We start from the raw sequence: 11,723 nt of genomic DNA on the forward strand, positions 1-11,723 counted from the left end.
AATACAATCAGGACCACGTGGATCACCTTTTTTACGCTGTGTGAGATTATATTCTCTCTCCTTTCTTCATCCTCCCATTTTTTTTCTCTCTCTCTTGCTTTTCTTTATCTTCATCTTTTACCTTTTATTTTCTGGTTCTTCATTTCTTTGGAATTTTCCTGTGTGTACTTTTTTTGGGTCATGGTTTATATTTTTGACTCTGCTCACTCTAACAGCCATTTTACATGGGAAAAAATGACTAGTAGGAGGAATTCACAACAAAAGAAGGAATGAGAGGTAATACTTTCTGCCACAGATATAATGGATATGGATTTAAGTAAGATGTCAGAGATGTAGATGTAGTTCAGGATAGCAATTATAAAGTTACTAATTGGATTTTTAAAAAAACATAGAGCATCACTAGAGAATCCCAGTGCAGAAATGAGGTCAAATCAGGCTGAGATTAAAAGCACTCCAACAGAAGTCAAATCTAAATTGGATGCTCTAACTCCTAGGGTAAATGAGGCGGAAGAGAGAGTAAGTAACATAGAAGGCAAGTTGATGGAAAGAAAGTGGAGGAAAAGAGAGAAAAACAACTAAGAGCCCATAAGGAGAGGCTCTGAGAGATAAGCAATAGTTTGAAAAAAAAAATCCATATTAGGGATCCCTGGGTGGCGCAGCGGTTTGGCGCCTGCCTTTGGCCCAGGGCGCGATCCTGGAGACCCGGTATCGAATCCCACGTCGGGCTCTCGGTGCATGGAGCCTGCTTCTCCCTCTGCCTGTGTCTCTGCCTCTCTCTCTCTCTCTCTCTGACTATCATAAATAAATAAAAATTTAAAAAAATCCATATTATTGAAATTCCTGAGGGTGCATGGGGGGTGCAGAAGGTATATTTGAGCAAATCATAGCTGAGAACTTCCATAATTTGAGGAAGGAAACAGGTATGCATACCCAAGAGGTAGAGAGGACCCCTCTCAAAATAAATAAAAATAGATCAACATCCTGATGTATAATAGCAAAATTTACAAATTTCAGATATAAAGAGAAAATCCTGAAGGTAACTTGAGACAAGAGATTCCTAACATACAGAGGGTGAAATACCATATTAACACAGCTAATTCACAGATACCAGGCAGGACATAAAGGATTGGCATGATATATTTAGGGCATTCAATGAGAAAAATATGAAGCCACAAATACTTTATCCAACAAGGCTGTCATTAAGAATAGAAGGAGAGATAAAGAGCTTCTAGGAGAGACAGAAACTGAAACAGTATGTGAGCACAAATCCAGTCCTGCAAGAAATATTAAGGAGGGGAGCCCTGTAAGTGAAGAGGGAGCCCAAAGGAATAGAGAGAATCTGCAGTAACAGGGACCATATGGGTAATACAAGGTCACGAAATTCATATCTTTCAATAGTTATTCTGAATATAAATGGGCTAAATGCTCCAAAGACACAGGGTATCAAACCAGATATAAAAGCAAAACCCATCCATATGCTGTGTATAAAAGACTCATTTTTGACAGAAAGATACTTTCAGACTGAAAATGAGAGCATGTAGAATAATTTACCATGTAAATGGACCCCCGAAGAAAGCTAGGGTAGCAATCCTCATATCAGACAAATTAGATTCTAAACCAAAGACTCTAATAAGAGATGAAGAGGGGCACTATATCATGCAGAAAGGATCAGTCCAACAGAAATACCTAGCCATTATACATATTATGCTTCCAATCTGGAAGCAGCTAATTATATCAACCAATTAATAACCAAAGTAAAGAAATACATTGATACTAATAAAATTAGTAGGATACTTCAATACCCCATTCACAGCAATGGACAGATCATCCAAACAGATCAACAAAGAAAAAGGGCTTTGAATGACACACTGGACTAGAGGGACTTCACAGATATATATAGACCATTCCATCCTAATGCAACAGAATACACATTCTTCTCAAGTGAACATTGAGTTTTCTTCAGAATAGACCACATACTGGGTCTCAAATCAGATTTCAACTGATACCAAAAAATTGGGATTATTCCCTGCATATTTTCAGACCACAATTGCTTTGAAACTTGAATTCAATAATAAGAGAAAATTTGGAAATAACTCAAACACTTGGAGGTTAAAGGGCATCCTACTAAAAGATGAATGGTTCAATCAGCAAATTAGAGAAGAATTTAAAAGATTCATGCAAACTAATGAAAATGAAAGTACAACTGTTCAAAACCTTTGGGATACAGCAAAAGGTGGTCCTATGAGGGAAGTACATTTCATACAAGCCTCTCTCAAAATATCAGAGAAATCTCAGATATACAAGCTAACCTTACACCTAAAGGAGATGGAGAAAGAAAAGCAAATGAAGCCTAAGCCAAGCAGGAGAAGATACATAATAAGGATTGGAGCAGAACTCAATGATATAGACACCAGAAGGACAGTGGAACAGATCAATGAACCTAGGAGCTTGTTCTTTGAAAGAATAACATAGATAAGTCCTTAGCCAGCCTTATTAAGAAGAAAGAAGAAAAAAAGAAAAGAAAAGAAAAGAAAAGAAAAGAAAAGAAAAGAAAAAAAAGAAAAGAAGAAAAGAGAACCAAGCTAATAAAATCATGAATGAATGAAGACAAATCATAACCAACACCAAGGAAATACGAACAATTTTAAGAATGTATTATGAGCAACTATGTGCCAACAAATTAGGCAATCTGGAAGAAATGGATGTATTCTGGAGAATGTTCCATGTGCACTCGAGAAGAATGTGTATTGCTTTAAGATGGATTGTTTTGTATATATAAGTCAAGTCCATCTGGTCCAGTGTGTCATTCAAAGGCCTCTTTCCTTGTTGATTTTCTGCTTAAATGATCTTTTTATTGTTGTGAGTTGGGTGTTATAGTCCCCTACTATTATTATATTATTATCAATGTGTTTTATTTGGTTATTATTTGGTTTGTATAATTGGCTGTTCTCATATTGGAAGCATAAATATTTATAATGTTAGATCTTGTTGGATAGATCCTTTAAGTATGATATAGTGTCCATCTTCATTCCTTACTACAGTCTTTGATTTAAAATTTAATTTGTCTGATATGAGAATTGTTACCTCAGCTTTCTTATAATGTCCAATAGCATGATAAATGGTCCTTCACCTCCTCATTTTCATTTTGGAGGTGTCTTAAATGAGTCTCTTGTAGACAGCATATGGATAGGTCTTTCTTTTTTATCCAATCTGACATCCCTGTCTTTTGACTGGAGCATTTAGCCTTTTACACTCAGAGTCACTACTAAAAGATATGAATTTAGTGCCATTGCATTGCTGGTAGCATCACTTTTCTTTATAGTGTGTCTGTTTCTTCCTGGCTTGTTATTTTTGGACTCTTTGCTTAGAACATCCTCTTTAATATTTCTTGGAGGGCTAGCTTGGTGATCACATATTCTTTCAGTTTCTGTCTGTTCTGGAAGCTCTTTAGCTCTCCTTCTATTCTGAATGACCATCTTGAAGATAAAGTATTCTTGGCTGCATGTTCTTCATTTACCACCCTGATTATATCATACCAATCCATTCTGGCCTTCAGGTCTCTGTGGATAGTTGTGATGCCAAACTAATGTTTCTACCCTTGTACATTAAGGACCTCTTACCTCAAACCACTTTCAGGATTTTCTCTTTATCTTTGACATTTCTTAGCTTCACTATTATATTTCAGTGCATTGATTATTTTTCTTGATTTTGAGGGGAGTTCTCTGTGCTTCCTGGACTTGAATGCCTGTTTCCTTCCCAGATTAGGGAAGTTCTCAACTACGATTTGCTCAAATATACCTTCTATCCCTCTATCTCTTTCTTCTTCCTCTAGGATTCCAATAATTCTAATATTGTTTTGCTTTATGGCATCCCTGATCTCTTGACCCCTCATGGTCCATCGGTTGTTTTCCTCTCTTTTCATCAGCTTCTTTCCTATCCATAATTTTGTCTTCTATGTCACTGACTCTCTCTTCTGCCTCATTTACTCAATCTGTTAGAATATCCATTTTAGATTGCACCTCATTTAAAGTATTTTTAATTTTGACTTGATTAGATTTTATTTGTTTTTTTAAAAGATTTTATTTATTCATGACAGACGCGAGAGAGAGAGAGACAGGCAGAGGGAGAAGCAGGCTCCATGCAGGGAACCCGATGTAGGACTCGATCCTGGGTCTCCAGGATCACAACCTGAGCTAAAGGCAGGCATCAAACTGCTGAGCCACCCAGAGATCCCAAGATTTTATTTATGTACTAAGGTATTCCCTAGTGTCTTTTTTTTCCTTTTTTTAAAATCAGGGTTTGTAATCATTATTCTGAATTCAATTTCTGTCATTTTACTTATATCTATATTGATTAGATACATAATACCATATTACCTCTTGTTCTTTCTTTTGCTCTGAATGTCTTATTCTAGTCTTTTTCTCCAAAGAATAGATGAATGAGAGAACAAAATAAAAAAATATCATCCATGACCTCAGCAAAATACACACTAGACAAATCCAAAGGGATCAGAAACCAAAAAAGAAAAATTTTAAAAAGGGAAAAAAGATATAATTTATTCTTACACATGGATAAAACAGGGGAGTCATTTGGTGCTAGATGTATTTTGGTTTGTTTGGTAGAAGACATTAAATCCCAAAATTGTAAAGAAAGGAAATGAAATGAAATATAGATAGATAGATAGATAGATATAAATATTAGATATATATAGATAGATATAGATATATATCTATATATAGATGGATACAGATATATCTCAATGAAAAGAAGCCAAAAATGAAGAATGCCTATAAATATAAACGTAAGAATGAAAATTTAAAAAGATTTAAAAACAAAGAATTGATAAAATGAGAAACTAGTTGAAAAGCAAAAAAGAAAAAGAAAAATTTTAAATGACAAACTAAAACCTCATAAAAAACCCCTCAAATTCTATACACTATTTTCCCATAGTGCATAAGCTTTTTAGTGATCCATAAACTTGGTTCAACAGATGTTGCTGTCTGTCTGTGGGAGGAGCTGGTTCCACTGATTGTAAGCTGTCTTTACCTAGGCATACTGTCAGGGGGCCAAGCTCAGTGTAAGCTGCTTCAGGTTACTCTATGTAGCTTTTGTTCTCTGAAGGCTTTTTGCATCACTTTAGAGTATGAAAAAAAAAAAAAACTAAGACTAAAAATCCTAAAAAAAGCATGTGTGACAGAAAGACTATCTTATCTATTTACTTGGACTTAATTTAATTTGTGGAAATGAAGCATGAATAAGAGTGGTACAAAGAACATCCTATACCCTTTACCTAGACTCTTTGTTGTTAACACTGTACCTACTCTGCTTTATCACTTTTCTGTCAATCTGAATTTCTCTCTCTCTCCCTTCTGCCTTCCCTCCCTTTCTCTCTCCGTCTCTATCTCCTTTTCTCTCTTTTATTTGAGAAAATTTCTTACCTCCAAATGATCTTTATCCTGTAAATAATTCATTATATATTTAATGTAAGTATTCTTCTATATAATAAGAGTACAGTTATAAACTTTAATTTTACCTCAAAATATTAGCATAGTACAATACATTTTGAATGGAGATTTAGAATCAAAGATAATTGTAGTACATTAGAGAAATTCGTTAAGTAGTTGTGAATATGATATAAGATACCATGGTATGAGGTCCCAAGAAATTTATTTATGTACTAAGGTATTCCCTAAAGAATCATTGGCATAAGATTCCTAAGTTCCAATGTGTAGAGAGAAGAAAAAAGAATAAAATATTAATTTTCTATTTTATAATTTCTTGAAAGACAGGTCCTACATTCACCATTTTCTTTAAAGCTTCTGTGACATCTTTATTCCTCAGACTATAGATTAAAGGGTTTAGCAATGGAGTAAGTATGGTATAAAAGACAGACACCATTATGTCTTTTTCAGGGGTGTGGTAAAAACTGGGAAGCATATAGTTGTAGACTCCAGCCCCATAAAAGAGAATGACCACCGTCATATGGGAGGAACACGTGGCAAAGGATTTCTGGCTTTTTGCTGAGTTTATCCTGTGAATGGTGAAAAGGATGAAAGAATAAGAGCTTGAAATGACTGCTACAGGGATAAGAAGCATGAGGACACAGCACAGGTACATGACTGTCTCATAGAGGGAAGTATCTGAGCAAGAAAGCTTCACTATGGCAGGGACTTCACAGAAGAAATGATGGATCTCTCGAGTTCTGCAGAAGGGGAAGGTCATGGTGATGGACGTGAGCATGAATCCATCCACAGATCCCAGAAACCAGCAGCCAGATGCCAGTAGAAGACACAATCTATGGTTCATGAGGACAGGGTAATGAAGAGGATGGCAGATGGCTACATAGCGATCATAAGCCATGGTGGCTAGAAGAAAACATTCTGAACCTCCTAGTGTTACATAGAGAAACATTTGCATCCCACATTCTAGGGTTGAGATCTTATTCATACTCAAAACCTGGTTCATAAGCATTTTGGGTACAGTGATGGAAATGTACATTACATCCATGAGAGACAACTGGCTGATGAAAAAACATGGGAGTGTGGAGGTGAGCATCAGAGTATATCAGAAATATCAGGAGAGAGTTTCCAGACAATACCAACAAGAAAACAATAAAAATGATCACACAGAGAAAAGTTGGGTGTTTTGACTGACTGAAAATTCCCACCAGGATGAAATCAGATTGTCCACTGTCACTGATCATCCAAGTTTTGTTGTCCATGAGGGTTCATCTAAGCCCAGTTCATCTAGACCTCAAGTTCACCAGTGAAAGCTTTGCAGGCAATGGATCACTCATGGAATACAAATACCTGAAATGATTTAAGAAATACTGAGAATTTTGTGTTTGTGCACACCTACTTGTGTAAAAAAGAGAAAGTCCTATGGGCCTATAGATTGAGGATTATTAATCAGAACTTATTGTGAATCTATCATAAAACTAAAAAATTACAACTGTGGGTCAGAATAATTGGTTATTAATATTGAAGTTGACACAATTCAGGTCATGACATTTCCTCATAACAGACAGTGTCATACATAAACATATATTGGGAATTTACAAAAGGTAAACTTTGTTGGGCTAGCGGGATCAAGGGGGATCAGGAGGCACCAACAAAATGGCAGTGGATCCTCTATCTTGTTATCCCTGCCTCAGAACTTTCCCACCACCAGCAGACTTCCCAAGGACATATTATCAGGGGAAGACAGGACCTATGCAGGAAATCTGAACCGTATCAGACCCCATATAAGGGCATAAGCAGTTATCGCCCCATACCAATTCCGCCACTAACATGCCTTAATACCTATCACCCCATACAGACACCAACCCTTACCCCTCCCCCTTAAAAAAGCCCACTTGTACTCCCCTGCACGTGACTTCCTGGCCCTGAGACTTTCCCAGCTTCACTCCTTTGCAGGGCCTCGGAACCTTGCCCAAGAGCGCGTCCCATTAAAAGCCTGTTTCTTCCAACTTTTGCCTGGCCTGTCTTTTCATTTCACTACCAATCGGATTAAACCTGACAAACTTAAGCCAACAAGTCAAATCATTGAATTATTGAAAAATAGATAAACAATATAATTCTACAGTTTTCATTATACAAGTCTAAATTGATTTAACATCAATGCTTTGTTTACCAACAAGAATATTTTTAAAATTCTTAGAGGTTTATTCCAGGTAAGAAAGATTTTGAAACTAAATTATACATAATATCAAATATTAGAGATTCTTTTACCCAGAGAAGCAAGCTTTCCTGTGAAGTTTTTGTGGTTTTGTAGAGTGAGGAATGCACCCAACCAAGAAAAAGTCAGGTTTCTCACACATGAATGAACTTTTGGAGACCTATGGGACTTTAGGTGAGATGTTTAGAATCTCAGCCCAAATGCAACCATAGACCCAATCCCCCTGCTCTTTACTCACTGTTTCTCTGTCCACTCTGTGTAAAACCAAGATAAACAATTTTTTAGCTCAGCTGTAGTAAGGATTGAGGGAAAATAACAAAGTGATTAGAACATGACTAGTTACTGATAAACATGTATACTTTAGTCTAAAGTGTTCATACCAATGTTTAGTTATTGGGTAGGATCTATGTAAAAATAGCTGTGACCATTATTGTCTTATGGTGCAAGATGCATTACTTCATATGGTTTAGCATCTATTCATATATTTATATATTCATATATTTAAAATTTAGACTTCACAATTTCTGTAGTCCCAAACAACTTGAATAAGTGTGTATGTTTATTTTTATTTGCTTATTCCATACAAATATATATATAATTAAATAAATACATAAGTGAATAGGTGATATACATATATGTATATATAAATAAATATATCAGTTGTAATATATATGTATCTGTTGTAATATATGTAAGCATATATATTACATATATAGCAATTAATTTCTCATGGAAACTGATATGCTGAGAAGACTATAGACTATGCTCATACTTATAGACTATGTCAGTAGGTGTGTTTAGTTTATTTTACTGTTTTTAAATGGTTCACTAAGATCAGCTTCCATCTGCTAATGAAAGTAGTATTTGATAAAAAGATAATTTTATTTTGCCGTGAGATCCACATTTGTTGGATATTTGTATTAAGTACTGAATATTTATATTAAGATGTCTAAATCGTTTGCAGTGTTACCTACTCCTTCAGCATTCTAGAGTATAGGATTATTGGCAAGGGCTTTTAAATTTTAGCATTAAAAAAATAAGGGATGCCTGGGTAGTTCAGTCAGTTGAGCGTTTGACTCTTGATTTCAACTCAGGTCATGATTTCAGGATCATGAGATTGAACCCCACATGGGGCTCTGCACTTAGCATGAAATCTGCTTGAGATTCTTTCTGTCCCTCTCCCTACTCACACTCCTTCTTTCTTAAAATAAATAAATGAAATCTTTAAAAAATAAAACAGGACCATCTTTGTGACTCAGTTTGTTAAGCATATATCTTTGGCTCAGTTCATGATCTCAGGGTCATGGGATTGAACCTCACCCCGGGCTCCCTGCTCAGTGGGGAATCTGCTTCTCCCTCTCCCTCTCCCCATGGCTTGTGCTTTCTCTTTTTGCTCACTGTTTCTCTCTCAAATAAATACATAAAATATTTTTTAAAATAAAATAAAAATATTTAATGTCAGAAAATTAAAAAGTTACAAAGATCATAATGTCTGTAAGAGAAAATATAGAAGAAATTTTTATTGTTTGTCTTAATAAAGGCCATATGTATTCTGTGTGTATTGCTTTTTGTAGTACTTTGTAGCTGTTTTAAAATTATACTTTAAAAAAAAAATAAAAAATACAATTATACTTTAAATGAGATTTATATATTTTTCTTAATAGAATGACTACCTCCTCCTTACAAGTAGCCAAGTTTAATTCTTCTTTATATTTTTCAACATGTAACTTAGGCATAACCACTGAAAAGCAAGATAGAGAATAAAAAATGGATTGGAGTTACAAACATCCCAGTGTTGCCTCATTTTCTTCTCAGCATATCAGTTTAAATGAGAAATTAATTGCTATGTGCATTAAAGTGATTATATTTGGGAAACAAAACAAAGTCTTATCTGGTAAATAATAGAGACATGTAAATTCAAAGTTTTTCTTCTGTTATTTAGATTTTAAGAGATTAATTTCAATTAGTGAATCACACTAAAGATTCACAGTTTGCTGAATGAATAAATGAAAAGCAGGAGGGTGTCTGGGTTTGCTGGTAAAGTCATTGATGTACTTTAATAAGTGGCGGTGATTGTGATCAAGCCACACTGAACAGTCTACTCAGAGCATCTGACAGAGGAAGTGCAGTCTGTACCATCAAGGGAGCTTTCCTGATTATTGGTTCTTACTCCTTTGTATCCAATTTGTTGAGTTTCATGAAAACAGTTTACTATTTAAGTTGGGGGATGACTAATTTATAATTTGAAGATTTATAATTTGAAGATTTATAATTTGAAGATATATAAATTGTTAAGGGAGTATCGTGTCTAAGAGTTACAAGCTGTAGATCCCACTACTGGTCTGAGACAAAGTCATCTTCAGCTTAGTTGTGTGATATTAGCTATATTCCCTAGGAGCCTGATTTAAAAAAAAAACTGTAAAAGATGAAATAAGATAAACAAACAAATAAATAAACAAACAAATAAATAAATAAATAGATAAATAGATAAATAAAGTCATGCAATTATGCTGAGTGAAATAAGTCAATTGGAGAAGGACAAACATTATATGTTCTCATTCATTTGGGGAATATAAATAATAGTGAAAGGGAATAGAAGGGAAAGGAGAAGAAATGTGTGGGAAATATCAGAAAGGGAGACAGAACATAAAGCCTTCTAACTCTGGGAAATGAACTAGGGGTGGTGGAAGGGGAGGAGGGCGGGGGGTGGGCGTGAATGGGTGACGGGCACTGAGGGGGCACTTGACGGGATGAGCACTGGGTGTTATTCTGTATGTTGGCAAATTGAACACCAATAAAAAACAAATTTATTATTAAAAAAATAAAAAAATAAATAAAAATAAAAATAAAAATAAAAAAACAATTTATAATTTGAGTTTTAGACAACCTGTTATAAGTTTAAGCAGAAAAACATAAATATAGTCAAGGTATTTGTTTTAGTGTTCTAACTACCAGAATTAATTCTCTTCAAATTGAAACCAGTTATTCTTCTGCAAAATTTAACTTTCTGGGAAAAAAATAATCCAACAATATAGGAAAAATGTATTCTGTTTTCTTCTATCAATAATTGGAAATCTCAAACCCACTTTCTAGTGTAATAGAATGCAATTGAGTACACAAGTGTTTTAAATTTCAGAAGGAAATCTGCATCTATGTTCTCATTAAGAATAATAGAGAAAACAGAGAAAATATTGTCAAGAACTAATAGAAAGACTAGAACAGAACAAGTCAAGGACCATAGCCACTGTTTTTCTCCTGCAGTTCTGCCCACCTTTCAGGTTGAATCCATCATCAGAAGACACTACGCACCTCTTCTATATTGGTAAATGAAGTTACCAATACACTGGGTTAAGTGTATAAAGTGTATAAAGAAAAGTGGCAAAGTGACATCATCCTCGGTTTTACTCTGCTGCTTAGAGGAGTGGATAAAAGATTCTGTTGATAAATCCGCTTGGGACTTTGAAGAATCATGCAATTAATACATCTAAATATGCTAATAGATATTGCAGTGGCATTTTTTATGCCCTTAAAATTATTAAATGTAATGTGCATCAAAGTCTTTACCAATATTAACAATGGCTTCAGATTTCATCATTGCTAATAAATTTCTATCTGTGAAATATATTAGTCTACAAAATATAGACTACAAAATATATTTTCACATATTTGTATATATATATCTTCACTAAACTTTTAGTCTTCAATAAAATTTGTAAAATTTTTCATTATTATCTTCATGAGTATAAAGTATGAAACTAGGTTCAATTTATGTAATAACAACACTAATCAGTACTGCAGTAGAGAATAAGTTGGAGTTTTTCACATCTCTTCTCAATATTTTTTTAATAATAAATTTATTTTTTGGTGTTCAATTTGCCAAATACAGAATAACACCAGTGCTCATCCCGTCAAGTGCCCTCTCAGTGCCGTCACCCATTCACCCCCACCCCCGCCCTCCTCCCCTTCCACCACCCTAGTTCGTTTCCCAGAGTTAGAAGTCTTCATGCTGTGTCTCCCTTTCTGATATTTCCTACCCATTTCTTCTC

General features: G+C 34.8%; 1 pseudogene; it reads right to left on the reverse strand.

The window, feature by feature from the left end:
- Nucleotides 1–5,763: 5,763 nt before the first annotated feature.
- LOC119879478 lies at nucleotides 5,764–6,721 on the reverse strand (annotated as a pseudogene).
- Nucleotides 6,722–11,723: the final 5,002 nt, after the last annotated feature.

The sequence above is a fragment of the Canis lupus genome, unplaced genomic scaffold (assembly GCF_011100685.1).
Source record: "Canis lupus familiaris isolate Mischka breed German Shepherd unplaced genomic scaffold, alternate assembly UU_Cfam_GSD_1.0 chrUn_S900H1064, whole genome shotgun sequence".
NCBI classification, from domain to species: Eukaryota; Metazoa; Chordata; class Mammalia; order Carnivora; family Canidae; genus Canis; species Canis lupus.